This window comes from Pinus tabuliformis, chromosome 1_1 (genome assembly GCF_031772625.1).
Source record: "Pinus tabuliformis cultivar Carrire ecotype Pingquan chromosome 1_1, CPIR1, whole genome shotgun sequence".
In the NCBI taxonomy this organism is placed as follows: Eukaryota; Viridiplantae; Streptophyta; class Pinopsida; order Pinales; family Pinaceae; genus Pinus; species Pinus tabuliformis.
This window is the reverse complement of record NC_142297.1, coordinates 804,298,379-804,326,363: the sequence shown is the minus strand read 5'-3', so window position 1 is coordinate 804,326,363 and position 27,985 is coordinate 804,298,379.

The window sequence follows — 27,985 nt, the reverse complement described above, 5'->3', positions numbered from 1 at the left end:
GTGTTGTTTCATACCCTAAAGGATCATGGTCAATTGATTATATCATTTCCCAGAAGTTCCACCTAAAAAACCACTCAGAACTGGCCAAAATTGGACGATACAAACTGCTCCATGGTCAAGGTGTGATGCATACTAGCTGCTACACTGGCCAGGTGCGATGCATACTAAAAAATCCTTCTATGGGGTGCGATGAGCAAGAGTAGAAAAATGGCAGAGACACTTTGCTAAGTGGAAAACTAGAGAATCTTCTAGAAAATTCTCATATGACACTTGCCTCTTTGAATTCGCCCAGGGATGAGTAAGAGATCAATGAAATCTCCAAGTGGAACCAAGAACTATCAGTGGAATGACACTAATCAAAAACCCAGAGTTGACTCACCCGTCTACAAATATCTATAAATGGATCCCTCATCTAAGAGATCTAGAGGCTGGAATTTTGTAATTTGTAAGGAAGTGTTGTTGGTTTCTCTTTGAGAATAGACACTGTATTGTTGGGTGATGTTGATTTTCATGAGGTGAAGAGGGCTTTGATGTTGGGAGGATGATGCTAGATCAGACAGCTGGGTTGTAATCCTCTCTTATATTTCTACTATCAATAAAGTTCTTTGAGTTTTCCTCCATATAATCGTGTATTTGTAAATCTTGTTATTTGTGGATGCAATTGTATGGTCAATGTATTTCTGATTCTGCATTGTTTATGATGTCATAGATCGAGATGCCTTGATGGTGTTTCGTTGCTTTACCTCTACAGGTATTCTCTAAAGCGGGATAAGTAGGAGAGGAGTGGCAAACTCTATCAAGGAAGAGAGGAAACAAGCAAGCAGCCAAGCGGAAGATACAGGTTGGTCCTCTTTGCTTCTCTCTTATCTATCATACATAAAGGAAATCTCAAAGTGCTTTAAATTCTTTGTTTCTAAGATAGCTACCTATCTTAGTGGGACTAGAAGATCGAAAAGACACTAGTTTTCCCGAAAACAATGATAGGGAATAAACAATGGCTCGAAGATTTTAAAGAAATCAACGAAGGCACGCAGATTTACCTAGGTGATGACAGAAGTCATCAAATCAAAGGATGTGGGAAATTTTTCATCATTCTACCTAATGGTAATATCAAACAAATTTATAATGTTATGTATGTGCCTGGTATAAAAAAGAACTTGATTTCTGTATCCATGATTACAGATCAAGATTTGAAAGTTCACTTTTTAAAATCTAATTGTTACATTAAAGATCTGCTAGACAGCATGAAGACAATTGCTACAGGAATCTGAACAGGAGGACTGTACAAGTTGGATGTAAGACCTGCAACAGTTCAAGCATTGACAGCAGCGAGATTGACTATAGAAGAGCTTTGGCATCAGAGATTTGGCAACATCAACTACAATGATTTGATGTTACTACAATAGAAGGAAATGATAAGAGATCATCCCATGCTAAAGCGAGCTCATAATGATTGTGATGCCTGTACATTAGGAAAGATGCATATAGAGGAATTCCCTGTTCGAGTAGAAAAGAAACAGAGGGATATACTGGAATTAGTGCACACAGACCTTTGTGGACCCATGCAAACAAAATCATTAGGAGGTGCACTGTGTTTCCTGCTGTTTATTGATGACTGTACGAAGTTTTCTTGGGTGTATTTCTTAAGTAAGAAGAGCCATACATTCAAATACTTTAAGCAATTTAAAAATATGATTGAAAGACAAACAAGGAAACAGATAAAAATTCTCCGTTCTGATCAAGGGGGAGAATACAGGAAGGATGAGCTTATCAGATATTGTAAAGATCATGGAATTTTGCAGCAATTCACAGTACCCCATACTCCACAGCAGAATGGAGTAACAGAAAGAAAGAACAGAACACTAGTGGAATGTGCTAGAAGTATGTTGAAAGGTAAGAATCTTTCGAATGGTTTTTGGGCTGAAGTAGTGAATACTGTAGTTTATTTGAAAAATAGGAGTCCTACAAAAAGTCTTGAGTCTAAAACTCCTTTTGAAGCATTATATGGATATAAGCCTGCAGTAAAACACTTAAGAATATTTGGATCTAAAGCATTTGCCCACATTCCAAAGGAAGATAGAAGAAAATTAGATTCAAAATCCATCAGATGTACTTTTATAGGGTATTGTTTGTCATATAAAGCATACAAATTATTTAATCCCTCTACTCACAAGATCTTTGTTAGTAGAGATGTTAAATTCCATGAGCAGGATCATGAAGAACCTGATGAGCACTATGAGGAATGGGACATTCTATACCTTGTTGAAGAAGAAGCAGAGAATAATCAGGGTCAGCAACAGAAAAAGGAAGAGGATGAACAACAATAGCAGTAGCAGTAACAACAACAGAAACAACAGCAGCAATAGCAACAACAACAACAGCAACAACAGCAGGAAGAAATAAATGATGATCAAATAAGGTTTGAAACCACCACCCCACCACTCAGGAGATCAGGTAGGAAAGCTCAAATGCCTGCAAGATATAGGGAAAATGCTTTTATAACTAGTATGATGAATGTGGTTGAACCATCTAGTTATAAAGAAGAAAATGAATGTAGTGAATGGAAAACAGCCATGGAACAGGAATATGATTCAATAATCAGAAATAACACTTGGGAATTGGTTGAACTTCCTAGAGGAAAACAGACCATAGGTTGTAAATGGTTATATAAACTGAAGATTAATGCAGATGGAACCATAGAAAAACTAAAAGCTAGGTTGGTAGCAAAGGGATACTCACAAAAAGAAGGGATAGACTATGAAGAAACCTTCGCCCTTGTAGCTAAATTGAACACTATCAGAATGTTAATTGCTTTAGTTACTAAGAAACATTGGATGATGCACCAACTAGATGTAAAGTTTGCATTTTTGAATGGAGAACTAAAAGAAGAGGTTTATCTAGAGCAACCAAAAGGGTTTTTCCAGAAAGGAAAAGAACATTTAGTCTGTAGATTGAAGAAATCACTTTATGGACAAAAACATGCTCCCAGGTCTTGGTATGAAAAGATTGATTCATTTTTTCTGCAAGCTGGATATAATAGAAGTAAAAATGACCCTAATCTTTACACCATGAAAGATGAACAAGGGTGTGTAGTGTTGATTTCATTGTATGTAGATGATTTGATCATTACAGGTGATGCTACATATCTAACCGATGAAATCAAGCAACAGATGTCACAAGTGTTTGAAATGAAACACCTCGGTGAACTCAAACACTAATTAGGTCTTGAGATCTAGAGAGATTCAGGTCAAACATTTTTGTCCCAAGAAAAGTATGTCAAAGGCCTATTAGAAAAGTTTAGGATGGATCAGTGTAAGCCTGCAGCGGTATCATTGCAGGAACATCAAATTACAATGTGAGGATGGATCAAAAGCAGCAGATGCAACACTTTATAGATAGCTGGTTGGGAGTCTAATCTACCTAACCATCACTAGACCTGATTTGGCTTATGCAGTCAGTGTGAAAAGCCAATTTATGTCTAAGCCACTTGAAAGCCATTGGAATTCAGGGTGATCACATGGAGCAACAAGAAGCAGAACACAGTCTCCTTGTCCTCAGCGGAAGCAGAGTATCAAGCCATGTGTGCAGCAACGTGTGAGGCAATTTGGTTGTGGATACTTCTCCAGGATGTTGGGGAAGAACATATAGACGTAACAACAATCAGATGCAACAATCAGAGTTCAATCAAACTTGCCAATAATCCGGTGTTTCACAAAAACACTAAACATATTGATACACAATTCCACTTTGTCAAGGAGAAAGTGCAATCAAAAGAAATCCATTTGGAATATTGTAATACATGTGATAATGTTGCATAAATTTTCACTAAGCCTCTTTGAAAATTTAATTTTCAAATGTTTAGGGAGATGTTAGGTATATTTGTGAACCCATTTTCCATTAGGGGGGAGTGTTGAAGATAATGGAGAATATCCTAGAATAGGTTGAATTGGTTCACGTAACCTCAAGATAGGAATTAGTTTCTATTTCGTAGGATGTTCTTCTAACTTCCCTAAAACCATGTTTTCTATTTAATGTGTAATGTGCATGAACAATGTATAGCATTCTGCAGAGCCAGACTCTCCTAGTTCAGACTCTCTTTCGTAGAGTTGACCAATGGGTTTTATTTTGTTAATACAAACATTTCCAATTTTATCAGCATGGCCTTTGGCTCTATTATGGTTTGTGCTATGAAATAGGGTAGAGCCATGGCATGCATGTAAACAACATTGGCGTAGTCTTTACCGACAAGCATGGATGTGAAATGGTGACTTCCGGCGAATTGCGGGTCCCATCTAGTCAACGCATCCCAATGGTGTTTTCATCTGCATGTATGGTGGAAGGGTCGCCATAGGGTCATCAAATGCCCTATGGGAGGCTGGTTATTTCTTGACCAACTCTCCCATGAATCAATCATTCCACACTTGACTAGAAATTAAATGGATGAATCTTCGGTCTCCAGTGGCCATGATGTATAGTCTTATGTTCTGAAAACCGAGGCACACAATTATTTGAAATAATAATATATATTTTATTAAAATTTAACAAACTTAATAAAAAAAATTTAAATTATAAACTTAATAAAAAATAAATTGTGAACAATTTCTTATTTAGATTTCAATTTAACATTATGATATGTTGTAAATAATTTTTTAATATATATATAGTTGAGAATTAAATAGTGAAATATATATGTTAATTCTCTTAACTTGATAACTCTTTGTGTTACCCTTTTACTTATTAGCTTTGATCTTTCTTATTCCAATGTGCAATACATCAAACAAATACTAAAATAGTAAGAAAAATGACACAGTATATAGGCTATAACCCAGGCCCAAAACCCCTCCTCTTGAGGGGAAAACCAATAAAAAAAATTCGTATCTTTTAGATCTTTCAAATGAGGAATATCATGACCTAGACTTAGACAAATACCCTCCAAGATCACATCTTCCTTGGCATCATGCTATAATATCTTCGATCTCCCAGTAGATACGAAATTATGCTCCCCAACAGCTACTACAACTATTGTTGCTTCTGTAGGAGACTTTGATCTCCCTCTAACTGCCTCCCCCTTGACCTCACTTGCCTTGAATTGATTCCTAGGGCTAGTAACATGCGGTAAGAAATATTCGCTTGCCTTCTTTCTCTTTTTCTTCCAAAATCGAACCTTAGACTAGCCCAACACAAAAACCCTAACTTTGCACTTCCAAAAGAATGGAGAGAGACACAAACACTTCAAATTCTTCATCCTTGTCTTCTTCACACTTCCTTCTTCTACTTTCTTCTTCTGCCTTCTTCTCATAAGAGATGAGTGAATGAATGGTCCAAATGGAGGACAGGTTCCTTTTATATATAGGCTCCTTCAAGGGTGGACATGACTCTTCATGTAGGCCAACTTGACAGCTCATTATGCTGACTTGATCTTGGAGGTATTTTGACACTTTCAATAAGAAGTACTTTTTCTTTTACAACTTAGAGTGTTCCCATAGGATCTTCCATATATGAAAACGACTCTTATACCTAGGAAGAACACTAGAAGCACTCAATGGGTGCTTGACTTATATGATAAAAGAACTTGAGCACGAAATCCATACTCCAATAATAATAATAATTTCTTTTTCATTTTATATATACAAGAATACATTTCATACTATTGAAGACCGAACCTAGTTACACATTTTTCAACACTTCCTCTTAACTAGGGAGGTATTCATAAGAGGTACATGGTCATTCTCAATATGAAGAGATCTCATAAGAAGAGTCAGATTGGTAACCCATCTGTCTAGCATCATAATAACCAGCATTGTCATATAGCAAGGCCTTGACTAACATCTCTATCTCTCCACAAGATCAGAGCACAATGCTGGCGAGACCAATGATGTATAGACACCATCATCATTGTCTCTCAAAGGTACATACCCCACCTGGGTGTTCACAGAGTATGACCTCCCATTGGACTATTCTTATCTTGGGTAGATAATCCTCAAAGGATATTGATCCACAACTACTCTTATCTTTAATTCCCTACCACATTCTCAAAGAGTATCGAATGCCATATGGTTACCCAATCCTGCATTCTTTCTTCCCAAGTGAATACAATAATGTTGTGTCTATCTCTCCCTCTCAATTAGGGAGGATAAATCCACCAAACCACACTTGTCCCTTAAGTATACAAGCTTCTTTTTTGGAAGTGATTTCTTCAATATGTCAGCTACCTACTCATCAGTGAAGATATATCGTAGTTGCACCACACCATTTTGTATTATCTCTTGTATATAGTGATACTTGTTGTTGATATGCTTTGTCTTCCCATTAAACACTAGGTCCTCAAGCAAACTAATACAACTTGTGTTATCACAATGTATCACTGTAGGGTTCATCGGTCTTTCAAACAAGTCAGATAATAACTTCCTTAACCAAAATGCTTCCCTCCTAACTTTGCATGCCACAACATATTCAGCTTCAACATTACTCAAAGCAATGGTTTCTTGGTTTATGCTCATCCATGAGACCATAGAGTATCATAGACTAAAACAACCTTCCATAGTGCTTCTTCCATCTTAGTCACTGCTCCCCCCCCCCCCCTCCCCACCCCCAATCAGAATCTGTATAACTAGTCAATTAAACATCATTCCTTTTATCATATTTCAGGCATTAGTTGATGTTTCCTTGTAGATATCTCAAAATATATTTTGTTTTTATCCAATGATCATGCTTTGGTTCCACTTGGAATTGATTGAGTACATTTACTAAAAACATATGTCTAGTTGAGTATTCACCAAGTACATCAATGAGTCAATCAATTGTCTATATCTGGAAGGATCCATGGGGCTTGATTGAAACTCCTTAGTCTTTTCAAGTTTTTGATCATCGAAGTGGTCATAGTTTTACAGTCCATCATGTTGAACTTCTTCAGTATCTCGCTCACATACTTTCCTTCACCTAAATAGATTTAATTAGGTTCGTACCAGACTTCTTGTCCCAAATAGTAATGCATCAACCCAAGACCCTTCATGTCAAATTCTGTTGCCAATTGTTTCTTACATTCTTCAATTCGACCTTCTACCTTTGTCAAGAGAAGATCATCTACATACATAAGAATAATTACATGTTCATTGTTTACAACCTTAATATAGAGGTTTGCATTAGCAACACTTTTGGTGAAGCCTAATATTTGAAGGTGTGCATCCATTCTAGCATACCATGCCCTCAATGCTTGCCTGAGGCCATATAATGCTTTCTTAAATCTGTAAACATATGCCTTCCTATCTTTGATTTCAAATCCCAAGGGTTGTTCTATGTAGACTTATTCATCTATAGTGTCATTCATAAACACAATCTTGACATCCATTTTGTGGATGTTCCATCCCATTGATACTGCAAAAGAGACTAATGATCGAATTGTTGTATATCTTGTTGTTGGAGCAAATGTTTCTTCATAGTCGATGCCTTCAAGTTGTGAGAATCCTCTAGCCACAAATCTTTCTTTATATTTATCTATACTTCAATTAACTCCATGATTGATCTTATAAATCCATTTGGAAGTAACCACCGATTTGTCTCGAGGCCTAGGTATGATCTCCTAGACTCCATTCTTCATTATAGATTAGTATTATTCATTCATTTCATCTTTCCATCCTTGATGTTCTACAACCTATTCAAAGGTGGATGGTTCTACTTCTATTAATCTAGTCATGTATGCAGCATACCCATAGTATCTCTTGGATCTTTTACTTTCTCTAAATGATCCTTGAGCTTCCCCATGATCTTCTACATCAAGTAGTGTAGACTTCAACCAATTAGGTCTTTTTCTTGTTTCTTGAATGACCACAGGTTGAATAGGTTCATGTTGTAGCGACTACAACCACCCTCCAAAATTTTGGCCTGCACCAATTTCAGAGCCTCCATTGAGAGTTTCACTTGATTACTGTGCACACTTGGGTTCACTCTGTGAGCTCATGTGAGTCCTTGCATCTGCCTTGCTTGTTCATTTCATTCAAGTTTCTGCATGCTGGTATCTAAGTCATGCTTGCAACCATGTTCTAGTTATGCTCAAAATATTCGCTTTGTATGTGCTTGTTGTGTTCACTATGAAAGCATCTATCGCACTCACACATGAAGTCACATTCACTGTCATGCAAACATTGTCTCGATCAATGAATGGTTAATCACGAGTTTCGCGCTTGTTACTTGCACCATCGCTCAATCATGTTGAACATGTGTCTCTGGATGGTTTGAGTCATTTCGTCATCGAGCCATTTGAGTGTGTGTTTGTATGATCACTTATGCATCTTTCAATCATTCACACACTTAGTCATTTTTGCTAAATTTATGAAGAATAGACTCCCCTCTGAGAGCCGGACCATCACCCCGCCATCGACTCGATCAGCTGTCAACTAGAACAACGCAGAATCACCAAGCTAGTATTTTCAAGCTACACTACCCACAAGCAATTCAATCAACTCTCATGCTGGCCACCCGGACAGTCGGACCCATCAGTCATCTGGGGACTAACTCCCCTAAGAAATTGTGTAGATGCCACTAACCTTACTCGCTCAGCTGATTGAGGAAATTGCATAGACAGGCTGGATAGACACCAAGTGCCCGTCCCTATCTGCTGTGGCATAAAATGCATTGTGTATGGAGAATGAAGATACCCTCAAATGTCTTCCTGGGACCTTTGGCAGACTGTAAGATTATCTACAACCGTCACAAAGTTACATGCATGTTCATAAACAATAACTAACTATCAAAGTAGGACAAATAGATTAACTCAAGCCTCCGTGTAGATTTGTTGGAGAGCACAATGCAGCTAGGTGGAAGTCCCTAAGTTGGTTCCAGATCAAGTCCTGCACATAGAAGAGACAATCATAATCACAGCATACAACCTTGATAATGAATACATGAATACATAAAAGAACATCTATTTTCACATAACTAAGCTACTCATGCTAAAAGGTATTGGACAAACAAGCTAATGAATGATAGTACAAACACCACGGGGTAGACATTACAACTGCAGTTATATATTAATGTCGGAAGAGTGATTACAACCATCTATTGCATCAGCCTTCCCTTACCCCTTCAGCGTCTCTCTCTCTCTCCCTTCTTACCAACTTCTTATGATTTGAGACAATGCTCAACAATCAAGTATGCTATCCTTTCAAATGATCTGCCCTCTATCACCATAGTCATAGCTTTGCTTATGTCGCAATTGAGTTAGGGTTGCCAAGTTCCTCCATGATTTCCTTAGGGTAAAAGCAATGAAGTTGCCATGCTTTTCAGCTCTTTCCCATTTGCCTCCTTCATTAGGATTAGAAATCCCTCAAATAGGTCGAACTTGAGATGTTTCCTTGCTTTTCTTGAGTAGATTTAGGAGCAAATATCTAGATATTTATTAGTCAATTTGCTCCTTTGACCCTTAGAACTTCATTAGGATCCACTAACGGTGTTCCCGAACTAGCAACTAGACTTAGCAGGGTCACTAACGCACACTTAGGCTTACAGAGAAGCTTTATAAAGCAGGTTGTCAGTGCATAGCCATCGTTAGTGTGGAAACAAGGCATCTTGGTCTTTGCCTCAGCTATCATGTCTTTCCCCTCTAAGATGACGAGGGGGTAAATTTGTTGTATAACAGATGCCCCCTAAAGTGTGAGATTAGAGGCTGCGACGATGGCTGAAAAACTTTACTTAACTGTAATTTTCCTTCTTCGACAAAAAGAGAGAGAGGATCAAAGCTTCAAGAGGCATGAGAAACTTGATACAACACACACACACACACATATATATATAACTACTAAAATCATGTCTTGAGTCGGGCATTCCCATGCTCAGTAGCTATGTCAGAGTGATTTTCTCATAAAAGAGATATAACGATGTTGGCCGCCGATAAGCACAATGCAGATCTGGTGTCATAATAGGATCAGTTTGATGAGTTGTCTCCAAAAAACAATATACGCAACTTGGGAGAGGAAGCAAGGCTGATTGATGCAAGCCTCTACCCAAGGTCTTGATTTCCGCTTCATCGAACATCATAGATTGATACATGTGAATATATGCGTTGATGTCAAACATGCACGAAATCATCTGATTACCAGTCAATAACGGAGACCGTTAATAAATGCGAGGAAGGCGACCAATAATGGTGATGGTCTCCAAGATGCACAATACAATCTAATGAGTGTGAAAGATGTTTTTGTCATCGAACACCCGTAGAATCGCTTAACTAGGATCCAATAATGAGAACCCCTGATCAAACAAAAGGCGACTTGCCAATAATGTCTGTGAGTACCAAGGAATTGAATGTATTTCTGGGTTGTCTTCCTAGATAGAGTGTTGAAGTCGATAGGAAGATACCTGTCAAAAGGTAGGCAATAATGTGTCCTACATCAATTGACACGAAACGGGACAAGAATGATTTGTTTTTTTGAGGAATATTTGAGCATTGGGAATAAACAACAGAGGGCATGATGAAAGGATATGCTTGATGGGTTGATGGAGGAAACAAAAGGTTAACCCTTGAACAATAGAAGGCACGACAACGGTTTTAGCCATGCAGCACTAGACTCATGAACACCAAAGAGTGTTAGGATATAGAGATGCAAGCACATCGGGGTATTTAGGCTAAACTCATAGGATGGTAGGATTCATATTGAGAGGCCATCATAAGGAAGGTTTATTTGAGGGAGTGTCATGTTCAAGGGAACAACTGCTGCCAAACCACTCTTTCTAATCCTGAATGTAGTTGTATTGTCTACTTTCCCCATCTGATTTGTTTAGTGAGTCCAAACGGGTAAACTCGTCGATCTTTTCATATTTTAAGAGTCTGAAAAGGACCGTGAAAAGAGCGAATCTATGCCCTATATGATTAGTTTAATGAGTCTAGACAGGCAAACTCGTCGATCTTTTCATGTTTTGAGAGTTTGAAAAGGATTGTAAAAAGAGAAACTCTATATCTTGTCTGTGTAATTTAATGAGTCCAGAATAGACAACTCAATGGTCTTTTCATATTTAGGGAGTCTAAAAATATCGTAAAGAACGACTCTATGGTGGTCCCTTTGTCATAGTTGTTAACCGGGTGTGACAAAAGGTTAATAGTATACCTGGATCAGTTACTTTTCTGTGAGTTAATCTATTGAATCCAAATAAAGAGAAACCTATGTTCAATAGATGTCGACCTCATTTTGTTATGAGTATGAGGTGACGGACTAAACTCATTTTTCGTCGTGAATTTTTAATGAGTCATGCGACGACAAACTCAATACCTTCATCAAATTTTAACAAGTCAAATGAAGAAAAATCAAGGTATCTTTTTCAGTTTATTGAGCAAGGAAAAAGAGGTAAAAGAACTACTCATTACTTCTTCGTAGATTTAACGATCCCAAATAAGGAGAAAAACTCGGGTATTTTTCGATTTAAGAGTGAGAAATGGTCCCAAAAAAACAAGTGCTCTTATTGCTGCCGTAGATTTTTAACAAGCTCGGTGATAAAAACTCGGGATTTTTCAGTTTAACGAGTGAGAAGAGTACCTAAAAGCATGCTCAGGTCATCTTTATAAATGTTTAACGAGACTAAAGAAAAAACTTGGGGTTTTTTTAGATTTATGAGTGAGAAAAAAAAGCCTAAAAAAAATTCTCTAATGGTCCTTTTTAGTTTAATGAGCTAGAAAAAGAGCGAAAAAGAGTTGCTTAGAACGTCATCGTATATGTTTAACGAGCCCAACGATGACAAACTCGATGGTTTTTCAGTTTAAGAATGAGAAACTATCCCATAAAAGAAAGCGTTCATATCTTCTTTGTAGTAGTTTAACGAGCCAAAAGAAGGAGACTCGAGGTTTTTCAGATTAACAAGCAAAAAAAATACCATAAAAAGAATGCTTGACCTTCTTCGTGGTAGTTTAATGAGCCCAAAGAAGGAGACTCGAGGATTTTTCGGATTAACGAGCAAGAAAAATACCATAAAAAGAATGCTCGATCCTTCTTGATCTCATGCTTGACAATAGAAGGGTCTATGCCATGCGTTTCCTCATAAGACCAAGGGAGAACATCGCGGAAATCATTAAAAGGGCAGGTGAAGCTCACAATTTCCTCAGGATTGTGATTGGCTCCAATCTGTTTGTTTTCCATGATGCATGTCTTGACTGAAATATTGATGAGTAATGTCTCTGAAAGATGGCCCATGTTTCCCTACGAGTCCAAAGTTCCGATAGTCGTATAAGGTGAGGAAATGATTTCAGATGCGTCAAATGATAGGATTTGAAGAGGCATCATGTCTGAATCAGATATCGAAACACGATGGTGTGAGTCCTCCCAAGGTCGCTCTTCTAAACTCATGATTTCTCTAATAGCTTCGTCCATAGGTAGGACTTGATTGAGTGGATTGAAAGAAGGAGCCATTATGGGAGGGGCAGTGGTACCGTTGGCCGTAACCAAAGTGACTAGAGATTCGGATGCAGATTGAATGGCTTGGTAGGCCAATTTAGCTGGTGACTGGTGACAGCGGAATTTTTTCTCCATAAGTGTCAATGTCTGAAGGAGCCGGTAGGATCCATGGATCGGTCTATTCATGAGGAATGGATGAAAGCATGTTGATCATCTGTGAAACCTTGGGTGGCTGAAGAGGGGAACAACCCATCAGGGAAGAGGCGTTCAGTAGATCAGTACCGATACTGATGTAAGAGTCAGGTACAACACCTACTAGGGGTACATAGCCACTTGGTAATGGGGAGTAATCAGGGGTACATAAAGACAATTCATCTACTGTAACTACCTTTCCATCCAATGGAAATAGGATGATGTGAAAGACAATAGATACGATGGCCGTCATGGCATATGTCCAACTGCGACCCAACAAAAGATTATAGTCGATTTTTTTTATCTATGACTTCTATGTCCACCGTTACCGTTTTCCCATACAAAGTGATGGGGTAGCTAGCAAGGTAACCTTTTGGGTTGAAAGTGTGTCCGTTGAAAGCTTTAAGGGAATTTGATGGTAGGGATAGGGTTGGAGAACCCAGAACGAGTCAACATGAAGCTGACATGACGTAGGTAGAAGCACCTTCGTCGATGATAGTTCTGTGTATACCTTTACCTTTCGAAAAAAATTTACACTTGAAATGCAAGCTAGTGGGAAAGGGGAGGCTTACACTTTTCCATGTCGAACACTGCAAGCATGGAATCCTATGGGTCAATACCACCTATAGCCAAAAGCAAAGCTTTCCTTTATGCTGGGCATGTTTGTAATACTTCGAACACCAACATAGCCGACAGCGCTTGTGCCAAGTCTTCTACAATGCTGTAGTTTTGGGCAGCATGTGCAGATGTATTGTGCATTGTGCGTCGGAGTGCCCCTTTGGGGGGGCGAATTACAAGGTTAGCAACCGGATTTTTGATATGAAAATCATTGGGCAGCTGTGTTTTTAATTGAAGAAGGTTCCTCTGCATGAGCAACAGGAGCTCCATAGTATTTGGCTCTTGTTTGTAGATCTACCATTTCAAAGGTGTAAATGGTAGAGGATCCTTCACCAGATGAAGGATGTTGCAAACCACCATTGCCCCCTTGCAGGAGTTGGGGTTTGTTGGCAATAAGGTTTTTCTGCTACTGAGTGGGGAAAGGATTATTAAGGACAGCGGGGGTCCTACCAGTATCCTTTTTAGCCATGTATTATGTGCATTCCTAAAGACACAAGAAGCGATAGGTCATGTGGTCTTCAAAACAGATTTTTCAAGGGAATCTGGCGGGCTTATCCTTTCCATCATCAGGAGGTGCAATTACCTTCTGTTTTTGGTTTTGCTGCTTTGTTGACTACTCCTCAGAAGGAGTGGTCTTTTTCTTATTCTTCTTGTTCTTACCACTGGTTTTTTGCATAGATTGCACAGAGTTTATCACAATGGTAGGAAGAGCAGTCGATTTGGTAGAGGGGTCCACTGACATTTGGGAAATGTGACCGTTGAGTTGTTTTATAGTAGCCCTAGAGGTTGCACCGATAATCCCATTGGTGTGTGCTCCAGGGTGCTGAGTTGCGAAGACATTGGAGTTATGAGGGGCATTGGGGATTACGTCGTAAAGAATGCCAAACTATGAATATATCAGATCTAAGTGTTGGGCATGACGTATGGATTGGTCTTCTGTGACCACACCACCTAAAGTGACATCTTTAGCGATTTGTAGGAGTAGGGACTTGTAGAACTAGTCTGCTAAGAGACAGTTTGGGAGGGGAGCTTTGAATAACCTCTGCCTACGTCGCCATCCATGTATATGGTCAAGGATGTGGGTGGCAGTATCCTGACGTAATGAGGTGAGGAGCTCTGTCCCAGTCTCATAGTGGATGGGTAGCTGGAAGTGCTTTAAGAATTCCATCGCTAGAGTGTCGAAGGTATTTACTGACACGCGTGGTAACTCAATGTACCACTTAGCTGCATTTCCAGTGAGGGTGCAGGGGAAAAGACATAACCAGACACTATCATCCACCATGGAGTTGGAAACACACCAAAGATGATAGGTGGTGATATGAGTGCCCGAATCCTCCCCTTGTTTCCCTTCGAACTTGGGGATGTCTGTTGGTATCTTATGCAGGATCGGCGGCCAAAGTAAGTTGTGGTAGATGGGGTCATTTGTAAGTTTGTACAAGTTGGGGATATCCAACGTTGCCAAGAAAGGAAAAGTTTGTGGTGCCCCCGACTCGGACCAAGGCGATGACATATGACTTGAGGAACCTTGTGGTCCTCCCATCATTTGAGTCCCAATATTATACATAGGCTGCGTGGTATAGTAGTTGCCTTGGGGTATGGCATTCTAGTGTGGATTTCCATGGGGAATCTGATGTTGGGGTATAGAATCTCTCCCAGGATAAGAAGTCCCCCCTTAACTCATTTTAATTTGTGAGTAGGGTGCCCCCATGGATTGGTTGGGACCCCCTTGAGGATTCTTGCTTGCCACAGAACTAACCATATGTCCTTGATTGACATAAGGAATGCTCATGTCTATCAATGAATGACCATGCATGCCTGAGAATGGAGGGGGAACTGTTACGTTCCCGACTGGTATGTGCATATTGGGAATGCCCCTAGATACTTGAATCTGGGGGATTGAATTGTACAATGGCTACTGACCATATTGTTGGTGGACGAGAACCATGCTAATAGTGCTATATTGGGCATTATAAGGAGTGTTGTATGTAGCACTTGTCGAAGGTATACAATTTGACACTAAAGGGGTGGAACCTGGCATTGGCTGGGTTCCACTCGTGGAGGGTGTCATGTGAGTGGTTTTATTGGGACAAATGGGATAGCAGGGTTCGCCATCAATGGTGTGGTGGTGACTGTCGACTGGGGAAGTGGTGGAGGACCAAAAGTGTCCACAAAGTTCCACGACCCGTTAGTCGTCGATGGGATGGATGGAAATGTTCCTTCTAAAGAGACAGGGAGTACAGGTGCCACAGGAACCAAGAGTGGGTCCAACGGATTTGTGAGTGGAGGGTTAAAGGGAGGAAGAAATCCTTCGGTAAAGAAATCCTCTGGCAAACTTGAATTGTCGGTTGTCCAAATAGATTCTGTGTGAGATCTAGGAGACTGATTCCCCGAAGATGGGGAATCTGGTTCACTGGAGCTTGACAGATCTTCCACAATGAGTGGAGGAAGTCCTAACAATCGTCTAGATTGACAATGAGGGTCAGATGTAGCCACAGTGACCGTTAATTTTTATCAATAAATTTTATCGTGATATTTGTTAAAGTCTCAATGATAGCACATGGGTACCTAAAAAATATAAAAAATACACTAAGTTGATCAATCAGCAAACAGAGGGAAATCACCCTGTCTGATAAGCACCGATCACTGGAGATGAAACCTAGTATCACAATGAATAACAGAGAGGGCTGGAAAAATGTACAGTTATGGTTACTCTAGAGCTTCGCCCGAACCTCCGATTGAGGGGCCAAGTACTCTTGTGAAGACGAGCACCCTCCCTAAAACTGAAGACAGAGTAGGTCCATCTGTGTCAGGTACCAGGGCGGCCCACCCCAGTCACCTTGTGTAAGTCCATAAAAGCTTGGCCACTAAGGATACCTCAGATCATAGACACTACCGAGGGGTACATAGTCACAGACAGTACGCTGTGTGGGCAGGATACCTGAGTCCCCGACTCAGTTCCGAAATTCCAGAAGGGATCCCCAATACATAGAATACCCAAAGTATTTGCAAGAAAAGGCGGGCTACCTTCACTTACAGTTTGATGTTGTCTCATATTTAGCTCCGCTTTGACTGGAGTGGTCCCAGTAGTATGAGTGCAGAAGGAATTTTCTCTCTTTTAATGACACTAGTTTTGGTTTCTGATCTTGGGCAATTTACTCACACTGCCTATCCCAAAATCCTAGCCTGAACTAATGTTTGTTTGCTCAATAAAGAGATACTGATCAATTTTAGGTAAATTTTATGTGTACTTTTTTAGCGTCTTCGGTAGGGGAGTTGACGTATGAAATGTGATGGGTCTCTGACTCAAAAATCATGCACAAGACAATGCTTTAAAAAATATTCAATTCGATGAAAACAAGTTGTATTCTACAAGTGAGAGTCTTTCACATATTCATATTTGTTCCATGCATCTTAGTCATTATAACACATTCATAACCAACAGAAATATTTCCAATGATTTCCTAACAACTATTTGAAACCAAAATAAAGCATCTTTTAACTAGATAAATAGAAGAATGAATAAAAAATGTGGATCTTTCTTTCATAAAAAATGTTTTTAAGAAAGAAAAAAAAACTTATTTCCTAAAAAAAAAAAAATTCTTTCAGGACACCTATCTTGCTAACAAAATGCAGTTGCAGACCCTCTTTCAGTCCATGAGCAGGCTTCCTATCCCCTTGAGTTTGCAGACACAGTTGTATATCAAGATTTTAAGGGACTAACGCTCTATAGCAGTGGCCACAGAGAGTTACTGGGTCCACTAATGCTCTATGTATGCGGACACAAAGCTTTATAAATCATTGTGTAGTCTACTAACCTGCGTTAGTGTGGGAAAACAACTCAAAACAAGGATTTTTGGATCAGATTCAAGGTTGAATATGTGAAGGCAGAATGCAGCAAGGTTTTTGTGGGTGAGAAGGGAATGCAGAAGTATAGGTAGGTCTTAGAAGGAGGAGGAAACTTAGAACTATCCGGGTAAACTGGGAACTAGATGTATAATCTCTAGTGGAGTCGTCAATTCTGCTATAGGATAAAATGCACGGTGTATGGAGAATGAAGATACCCTCAAAGGTCTTCCCGGGACCTTTGGCAGATTGTAAAATTATTTGCAACTGTCACAAAGTTACATGCATGTTCATAAATAATAACTAGCTATCAAAGTAGGACAAATAGATTACCTCAAGCCTCCATGTAGATTTGCTAGAGAGCACAATGAAGCTAGGTGGAAGTCCACTGAGCCGACTCCAGATCAAGTCCTGCACATAGAAGAGACACGCATAATCACAACATACAACCTTGATAACTAATAAATGAATACATGAAAGAACATCTATTTACACATAACTAAGCTACTCATGCTAAAAGGTATTAGACAAACAAGCTAATGAATGATAGTACCAACACCACAGAGTAGACAATACAACTGCAGTTCTATATTAATGTTGAAAGAGTGATTACAACCATCTATTGCATCAGCCTTCCCTTACCCCTCCAGCTTGTCTCTCTCTCTCCCTTCTTGCCAACTTCTTATGATTTGAGACAATGCTCAACAATCAAGTATGCTATCCTTTCAAATGATCTGACCTCTATCACCATAGCCCTAGCTTTGCTTATGTAGCAATTGAGTTAGGGTTTCCAAGTTCCTCCATGAGTTCCTTATGGTAACTGTAATGAAGTTGCCATGCTTTTCAACTCTTTCCCATTTGCCTCCTAGGATTAAAAATACCTCAAATAGTTCGAACTTGAGATGTTTCCTTGCTTTTCTTGAGTAGATTTAGGAGCAAATATCTAGATATTTATGAGTCAATTCACTCTTTTGACCCTTAGAACTTCATTAGGATCCACTAACGCTATTCCCAAACTAGCAACTAGACTTAGTAGGGTCACTAACGCACCCTTAGGCTTACAGAGAAGCTTTATAAAGCAAGTTTTCAGTGCATAGCCAGCGTTAGTGTGGAAACAAGGCATGTGATCTTGTTCTTTGCCTCAGCTATCATGTCTTTCTCCTCTGCGCTGATGAGGGGGTCAATTTGCTGTATAACACTGTCTCCCTTAGAAAATTGCATACTTTTCCCAGTCAGTCATCCAGATAGTCAACCTACTATTCATCTCAAAAATTGAGTAATTTTCATGAGCAGGCCTTCTGTTGCCCTGCAATCAGCTTATCTCAGAAATTACGCCGATATGATTAACAGGCCTGCCTCGCCGCCTCAGTGTAGTTTCCCCTACTAACAGCTCCTAGCAGCAAACTCCCAGTTCCCTCCAGGAACTATGGAGTTTCTGTTGCCAGTGACCAGGCACCTAACTGCTAGTTTCCTCTGGGAATTGTCATGTTTTGGCTTCCAGTGATCTACGCAGCCAACTTCCAGTTCCCTCTGGGAATTGTGTAGTTCTGGCTGCTAGTCTCTTAGGCAGTTCCTCCCAAAAATTGTGTAATCCCTGCCTGCTGCCCTCCTTACAACCCGGCCTGTTCCTCTAGAAAATTGCACAAATTTAGCCTTCCAGCCCTTGCTGCCCGCTCATTTTAGAAACTGCGTAGATCCTGCCTACCTTTCACATCCCAGACAGTGCCTCCCAAAATTTGCACAATTTTTCCTCCCAGCTGGGCATGACCTCACAGGTAGTCACTATTTACTCAGATTGCCCATCTCTATCACTCAGCGACTCTTACACAACTTTCATCAGCAGTGCCTAGAGCCATCATCCCGCTTCATAACCTCGTTGCCTCTCCTGGTCACCTACTTCAAAAATGATCATGTCTCATGATAGACTAGGAGGTTTTGGATTTGATGTCATCTCATCATTAGTGAATGCACGTACAAGTACACCTACAAACATGGCAAGATGACGAATGGGATAAACAAAGCGAGCACATGCAGAAGGACAGGTTCACCAACAAACGAACGAATGATGCATGCGAAGAGATGTGCTCACCAACGGATGGACGAACAAACACGCACCTTCGTGAATAGATGAGCCTACCAAGCCTTCCAACATGCAAGCAAGGAACAACATGCCAAAGCTTCATCAAGTGAACCAAAGACCATCGAAGGCTCCACGCACTTTGCCATGTGGAGATGAAGCTGTGATACACCATGAAGATATCCATCACACAAAAGCACTAAAGCTCGACATGTACTCCAGCAACAACACGAATGTACTAGCACTGTCATGTCGAGTAATGTCATGAGTCATGTTGCCCACATCTCTACTATGGGCTATGTTGTCAATCAATGTAATGTAATGTGGAAGTCGAAGAGACCCACTTATTGAACAAAGAGTCATGTAAGTTGAAAAGTCATGTAAGTCAAACATTCATGAGGGTAGTCGAATAGCCACAAGGGTTAGTTTCACCCTTGGCTATAAATGCCCCCTCATTTGTACATGCAATATACTTTTCACCTCAACTCCTCCCACATAGCCAAGAGAGTCTGTAATCTTTTCTTTCAGGAGTAAGTAGTGGCTCCAACGCCCCGCACTCGGGGTTAGTGATGTATGGTGTAACGATGTGTCTTGGAACTTTCACTTAATTAAGAAGCTTGTTATTAGGCCAGCATGTTTTCACACATATATCTATTGTAATACTAATCTTTAAAACTTGCAATGCATGTTGCTTCAAACTATGTTCTACATTTGAACTATTTCACTTGTTGTAATATGTAATCTATTAATGGAAATGTGTTGTATATTCTATTAACGTTGTCTCACTCATGTAGACTACTCTCCCAGACATCAGACAGATCTTTCACATGAAGCTTTCTATAAGAACCGTTGCACTCGTTTGGACTCATTCGTTGAGTGTTATACGTGTTATCTTACCTTGTATGTTGTGATTGTTGCATCCATGTGGACTGCTCCTTCGGAAGTTGTGCACGTCTTATTGTGTTGTGTGTTCCTAGCCGAGTTGGGACTTCATCCCAACCATCTTGGGACTCACTCCCACCCTATCCCTCTACAGTGAAAGAACCATTGACACAAGTGACACTTACACTCACTGTAGAATTTTCTCTACAAATCAGCTGGCTCACTGATATCAAGTAGAAATTTCATCTACAGATCAAACTGATATATGCAACGTACTAAAGCATAATACTAGATCTACATCTACCATAAATTTTGTGGAAGCTAATCAAACATGAGCAACATCAAGCATGAACACATATTACTGATAAGAAGGAATCAATCACACATAACACAAAATATATCACTGGGGAAAGCACCAGCATAAAACCCCAACACTGTATTATCAATCAAGTGGAGATCCTCAACAACATACAAAGAGAATCAGCTCAATAGCTATCATGCTCTCTCTGTAATCAGAAGATGAAAATCATGGACTACCTAAGCCTCAATATATAGGCTGTAAGTTGGCCTATTAATACCTACTATCACCTCAGGTCCAACTACGTAGTCATAGAAGAAAATAGATTACCTCCTCATGCAAGGAATACTTACTAGAAATATCCTAGCATCTGATAGTACACTGTCCCTCATCTGATCTCAACTGGGTCTTTGTCTAAACTTCCATGCATCAGTTATTCATGAGAGAATACTCAGTTATCTGAAAATAATAGTTGTCACATGCATGCAAGCATCAACAAACTATATCTCATTAATTTAACAACTTGTTAAATTAATTCTAACTTGACTTGACTAAGTTAAACTAATTCAACTAATCCTCTCAATATAGAGTTGAACCTTATCTCCTTTAATCAAGGGATAAATTCCTAAATCAAGAAAGAAAATAATTGCATGATCTCACAAAGACTTCAAGTTTAATTTTCCATAACTAATTAACTCATGGAGATTAATTAATTAATATTTTAAACTGCTGGTAAGACCAAATTCGTTTTTACTTTGTATAGTTAGACCAGGGACTGCTAAAAATAGGAAGGGTCCCAGAAATGTTATTTTTAGAAGATGTTATTTTTAGCAATTTCACCTCTCACCCAAGGTGGCCAAAATGCTCATTGGCCAAACTACTATTTTTAGGAGTGCTATTTTAGTAGATTTATTTTTAGCACTTTCTAAATTTAGCATTTCTTGTTGCACATTTTTCAACACTCACAAGGCACGCGAACCTCACTTCTCGAAGACAAAGAAAACCACTCTCCTGTGATGATAAGCAAGAGTTGAGGCAAATACTTAAGACAATGGCAACCAGGCCATCATACCGGATGGGACTTCAACACCAAAAGGTGTGAGGTCTAATTGGGACTTCATACCGGTGTGATCCCCTCAATGTTGGTGGGTCCAACAATGTCAACATTTCTGGCACTAGAAGGAGGGAAGCCAATTGTACATCGCTGAAATTCCCCTCACACTCATTCATCAACCATCTGGTCAAGGTAGTAACTCACACACCCTCTCACCTACATGCAACTCTGCAGTTGGTTACTACTCACCTCCCAGAATTGAACATGAGATTTCATATCAACACCTTCACTCCATCTGTCCCATTACTCACCAGTTTGCGAAATCAGTCGGACTGATCCCAGGGATACATCATCTTCCACATGCATCTAGGAAGCCAAAATCCACTCCTACAGGAGTTGTTGTATCATCAGTGGAAGAAGTATTTCTTCCACGCTTGAAGGACTAGAAGAAGTTATTGAAGATAGAGAGGAACCTCTAATCTTCTAGCAAGGAAAATAAGACACCCTTGTGATCTGAGGATCGACTCCAGTATAGGAGGTAGAGGGGAAGGCAGTGGAGGAGGTGGAGGCGGAGACGAACCAATAGACTTAGAGTCGGAACCATCATACTTCGAAGGAGAGGAAGAGGATGAAGAAGAAGAAGAGATCGCTGACCCAAATCTTGAATGGATGACTGAGGGACCATTGGCTCTCCCAACTGTTCTGCATAAGATGCCGAAGTGAGCAAAGAGAATGAACATCAAGTTTAACCCTGATAGCACAGTGAAGGCAGAAGACCACTTAGACAACTTCTACCTACAGTTGTAGACCCTTGAGGTACGTTATGATGATGTATCATTTAGATTGTTCCCATGTACCTTGGATGGTCACACAGTTGCTTCGTATCACAACCTTCCACCTAACTCCATACAAAATTGGGGTGTTTTCAAATGTATGTTCCTTGAAAAGTTTGTTGATGACAAGACCCCAGCCATGCTACTCAAAGAATTGGAAAGCCTCAATATGGAGGGAAAAGATAAAGTGAAAGACTTCAATTAGAGGTTTACACATATTTTGAACAAGTTTGCAGCAGACACTAAACCTCACGACTCCATCATTGTTGATTATTACACATCTGCACTGCCAACCAGCATTGCGTAGTTTGTCAAGCAAGCTGTGAAACCAACACTCTTGTAAAGTTGCAAAGAGGCTATTCCTATTGAAAAGGACTTGCTTGCAATCGGAGTCATCAAGGATGACGAATCAACAAAGGACTCCAAGGATGTGAGCAGGAAGCCCCAAGCAATGGCAAGCAAGGGTAGAGACAAGGAAGCAACCGATATTGAGACCCTCACTTGCCTTGTCAAGAACTTGACCACGGAAATGTTCGAGCTCAAGCAATGGAAAACTGACACATTTGCAAGCACTCATCCGCCCAAATAGAGATAGGGAAACAATTCATCGACTGGCTCATGAAGGAACAACCGGTTCGCTTCAAAAACTGCGTAGAAGCCTTTGTTCCAATTCGATCAGTGTGCAAATCCTAAGTTCTGTTCCTTCCATGGAGAGTATCACCCCGAGAACACTTGTTCGAATTGGAAGCAAGTCGTTATTTCTATCTATAGTCATACACTCAATGTGGAAGGCGATATGCAGAAGCAGCCGGAAGACACTGACGATGATGAAGAGGTTGCACCTGATGAAACACCAAGTTCTAGGAGTGTGGTGAACACATATCAGCGTTCGCAAGTAATCTCGAGATGAACACAGAGAAGTAGCCCTAAAATAAAAATGATTGTTACAATATTAGGAGTAAATGGGCTCCCCCTACACTTGGATAAATGCAAGAGAAGGTGTGACTACTAATAAAGAAGGCCGATCCACCAGCCACCTCAAAGCAACAAACACATAGCAAGTCTAGGAAGACACCAATAGATAAGAGTACATCCATGAGCAGCAAGTTACGAAACACTCCGCCGAATAACACGAGAGTCAACCACCTCTGGACTACAACATAGTTGATGACATGAAGAAAACTTGAGCAAACATCAGTTTGTTCAAGTTAGCCAAAATCTAGAGTCAACGAGATATCTTGTTATGTGCGTTGGGACATATGGCAATAGAGAGTGCAACCTCCACCAGCAAGGGAGCAAGCACACCTCCCGGGTCACTTTCCACTGTGCTCAATACACTCCGGATGGAAGAAGAAAAATCAAGTTGCCCCCCATTCCTGCTTTCATCTGAAGTTTTCAACTACAATGTTCACAACTTCTTGTTTGATTTTGGCATGGCAGCCAACGTCATGCCACTCTCCATTGCTAAGAAGGTCAATGCACAATGGAGTGAAACATATACGAGAATCATGCAACTTGATCGAACATTAGTACCATCCATTGGTGAACCGGGAGACGTGATCAACTGACTATCTCATGACAGTTGAGTCTACCAATGCGTCAACATAGTTGTTGTGGACATACCGGAAGCATATGGCCTACTACTCAACAAAGACTGGTCCAACAAGCTAGATGAATATTTTGCTACAAATTGGTCTCACATGTGGCTTATGTACAAAGGCAAATGCAACCAAATCCAGGTATTATCCAAGAGGTATATGAAACACAATGTCACTCCCCTTAGTGGCGAGAACAAACTGTTGGCCGTCGCAGAACTCATGTTTGGTAACTGCCTCCTGGAAACAACATTGGAGTGTTATCCTGCATAGCCAGATCCAACCTCATTAGGCATGCAACTGGGACTCCTTCCTTGCCCAACTGATGGTAATGAAACTTGTACAGTTTATTTTTCCGATAGTAGCAGTAGTAGCAAAAATAGTAGTAGTACTACTAGCATGCCAAATGATCCATGTACAGATGAGCTGTGGACCATGAGTCTTGACGAATCAAAAACACATGGTGGCTCAAGGATGGAGGGTATATTAGTCGTCCAAAATAATAGACAATGCATGATTTTGAGTTGTTCGAGGTTCAAATGCACAAACAAAAATGCTAAGTATGAAGCTATCATGTTGAACATACAAAGGACCACTGCTACAAACGAGCAAAGCATCTTGGGAACCTATCATCATCAGAATATGACCAATCTCAGTGCAAGCTACACACCACAGTAGTGACAAATCTTTGACTGCTTGACCAAACTCTACCGGGATGGGTCTGCATGGGTACATGATGACCTGAGTACACACTACACGCGAGTAATCCAACATGCGATTCCAGGTAAAGGAGGAGACAAGCCATTGCAATGAAGACCAGGTAACACATACATGTTGTTTGCACTCCTTTTATAGAAAATTTGACTAACATTTTGGGTGATTGGACTACTTGCACAGTTCATCATCATACTTTGTTTTCTAGTTTAAATTCCCCACATAAGAAATCTGGGAAAATCCGCTTATGCATTGACTTCAGAAACTTGAACCGTTCTTGGAATAAAAGCACCTACCCCGTGCCATCGTCCGAGCCCATATTGCATACAATACTTGAAACAGTGGTGTTTTCTTCACTTAAAGGTATTTTGGAATGCCACCAGGTTCTGGTAGTGGAGCCCGATGGACTTGCATTGGTCTACGAGAAGCTTGGCCCACACACATATCACTTGTAATCACTTGAGGGGAGGATTGACAACCTTCCTATCAATATCTCAAGCATTACCCTCAATAGGTCGGGCCGCACCCGTGCCATGTACATAGTCTTCTTGCTACTTGTTGCTTTAATCTTCTTTACTTTGCTTATTATCTTTGTTTTGCTTTCTTTGATTCTACTTACTATTTTTGTTCACGTTCTTTTTGTTTGTTTGATATATTACTATTTTTGTTTCTAGATATAAGTGCTGCTAACTACTACGTTCTGATTTCTGGATCAAGTATGTGGCTGAAATTTGAAGGAACTTGTGACACTATATCACTTTGATAGTCTTGTGTTCGTTTTCTCTATGCTTGGTTGTAACCTTCGGACGATGAAGTCTTAACCAAAAATATGAACTGTCTGCAAGGGAAGTTTTGGTCCAACCATGAACCTGTGTCCACACTGGGAAGCCCCATGCCTATACTTAGCCTTCTACTCTGTTTGTTCGAGCTCATCAAACTAGTAGAAATGGATAAGGGGAAAATCTAAACGAGCAAACCTATGTCAGAGGTCTTACATGCTTATTTGAAAGAAAAACCTCTTCTGCTCTCAATAAGTTCGGATCCCTCTTCCGCTCCAAAAATAAATAAGTGCCTATGCACAATCATCTTGAAAAATACAAAGGTGAAAGAAGAGAAAGGCTTCTTGAGCAAAGAGGTGAAGCATGCAACTCCACCGGGTTATTGACCAGGCTCACTAGCAGTAGAGAAATGTGCGTGTTCCTGCGTGAATCCAATTGGGTACTTTCCAAGCCTGCTGGCAACGGATCAACACCAGAGATGAAAACTTATACTCTGAAAATTTTCAACTCGCTAGCTAAACTACCCTTCCTGAATTCGAAACACTGAGATCAAGCTAAACTTTTGATTGTGTTTGATTGAGTTCGCAAAGGGTAAACCATGTAAGTCAATGGGGTAAGTCGAGAAGCTAAAGTAACTTGCAAACTGATTCAATACTCCCCGAAAGACCAAAGCCATGTGCTAGAAATGAAGCAAAACATAGAAGCTCGAGTTGTACTAGTGTGTCACCAAGTGTTGTAGTGGCTACAACCACCCTCCAAAATATTGGCCTACAAAAATTTTGGAGCCTCCCTTGAGAGTTCCACTTGATGACTGCACACACTCGGGTTCACTGCGTGAGCTTGTGTGAGTCCTTGCATCCACCTTTCTTGTTCATTTCATTCAAGTTTCTACATGATGGTGTCTAAGTCACGCTTGCGACCATGTTCTGGTTATGCTCAAAATCTTCCCTTCATATGTGCTTGTTGTGTTCACTATGAAAGCATCTGTCACACACACACACGGAGTCACAGTCACCATCACGCAAGCATCGTCTTGATCAATGAATGGTTAGTCACGAGTGTCGCACTTTTCTCTTGCACCATCAGTCATTCGTGTTGAGCATGTGTGTCTAGATGGTTTGAGTCGTTTCATCATCGAGCCATGTGAGTGTGTGTTTGTATGATCACTTATGCAACTTGCGATCATTCACACACTTATTCATTTTCGTTGAAGTTCTAACGACCAAAATCCGTTCTGACAGCTGAACCATCACCCCACCATCGACTTGATTGACTGTCAACTAGAACATCGCAGAAGCACCAAGCTAGTCTTTTCAAGCTATGCTTCCCACAAGAAATTCAATCAACTCTCATGTTGGCCACCCGGACAGTCAGATCCAATAGCCACACTCAGACTGACTCCCCTCAAAATTTTCGTAGAGACCACTGACCTTGTTTGCTCAGTTGACTGAGGAAATTTCACAGACAGGCCGGACAGACACCATGGGCCCATCCTTGTCTCCCTCAGAAAACTGCGCAGTTTTCCCAGTCAATCACCCGGATAGTTGACCGAATGTTCATCTCAGAAATTGTGCAATTTTCATGAGCAGGCCTTCTACTACCCAGAAGTCAACTCAGCTCAGAAATTGCACAGAGATGATTAGCAGGCCTACCTCCCGACCTGAGTGCAGTTTCCCCTGCCATCAGCTCCTAGCAGCAGACTCCTAATTCCCTCCAGGAATTGTGCAGTTTCTGTTGCCAGTGACTAGGCAGCCAACAGCCAGTTCCCTTTGGGAATTGTGCATTTTTGGTTGCCAGTGACCCAACTAGCCAATTGCGAATTCCCTCTGGGAATTGTGCAGTTTTGGGTGCTAGTCTCCTGGGCAGTTCCTCCCAAAAACTGTGCAATCCCTTCCTACTAACCCTCCTTATAGCCCGACCTGTTCCTCCAAAAAATTGCACAAATTTGAACTTCTATCCCCTATTGCTAGCTTGTTCCAAAAACTGCACAGATCCTTCCTACCTTGCCTTCCTGCAGCCTAGACTGTCCCTCCCAAAATTTGCACAATTTTTCCTCCCAGCTGAGCCAAACCTCATAGGCAGTCACTGTTGACTCAGATTTCCCGTCTCCATCACTCAGTGACTCTTATGCAGTTTTCATTAGTAGTGCTCAGAGCCATCATCCTGCTTCATAACCTCACTGCATCTCCCGGTCACCTGCATCCAAAATGATCATGTGACATGATAGACTAGGAGGTTTTGGATTTGATGTCGTCTCGTCATGAGTGACTGCAGTTACAGGTACGCCAATAAACATGGAAAGATGACGAATGGGATGAACGAAGGGAGTGCATGAAAAAGGACATGTTCACCAACGGACGAACAAACAATCATGTGAAGGGATGTGCTCACCAATAGATGAACAAATGAACATGCACCTTAGCGAACAGATGAGCTTGCCAAGCCTTCCAACATCCAAGCAAGGAACAACATGCCAAAGCTTCATCAAGCGAATTAAATACCATCGAAGACCCAGTGCACTTTGCCATGTGGAGGTGAAGCTCTGATACACCATGAAGACATCCATCACACAGCAGCACTGAATCTCGACATGTACTCCAGCAATAGCATGAATGTACCATCACTATCATGTCGAGTCATGTCATGAGTCATGTCGCCCACATCTCTACTACGGACTATGTTATCAATGAATATAATGTAATGTGGAATTCCAAGAGACCCAC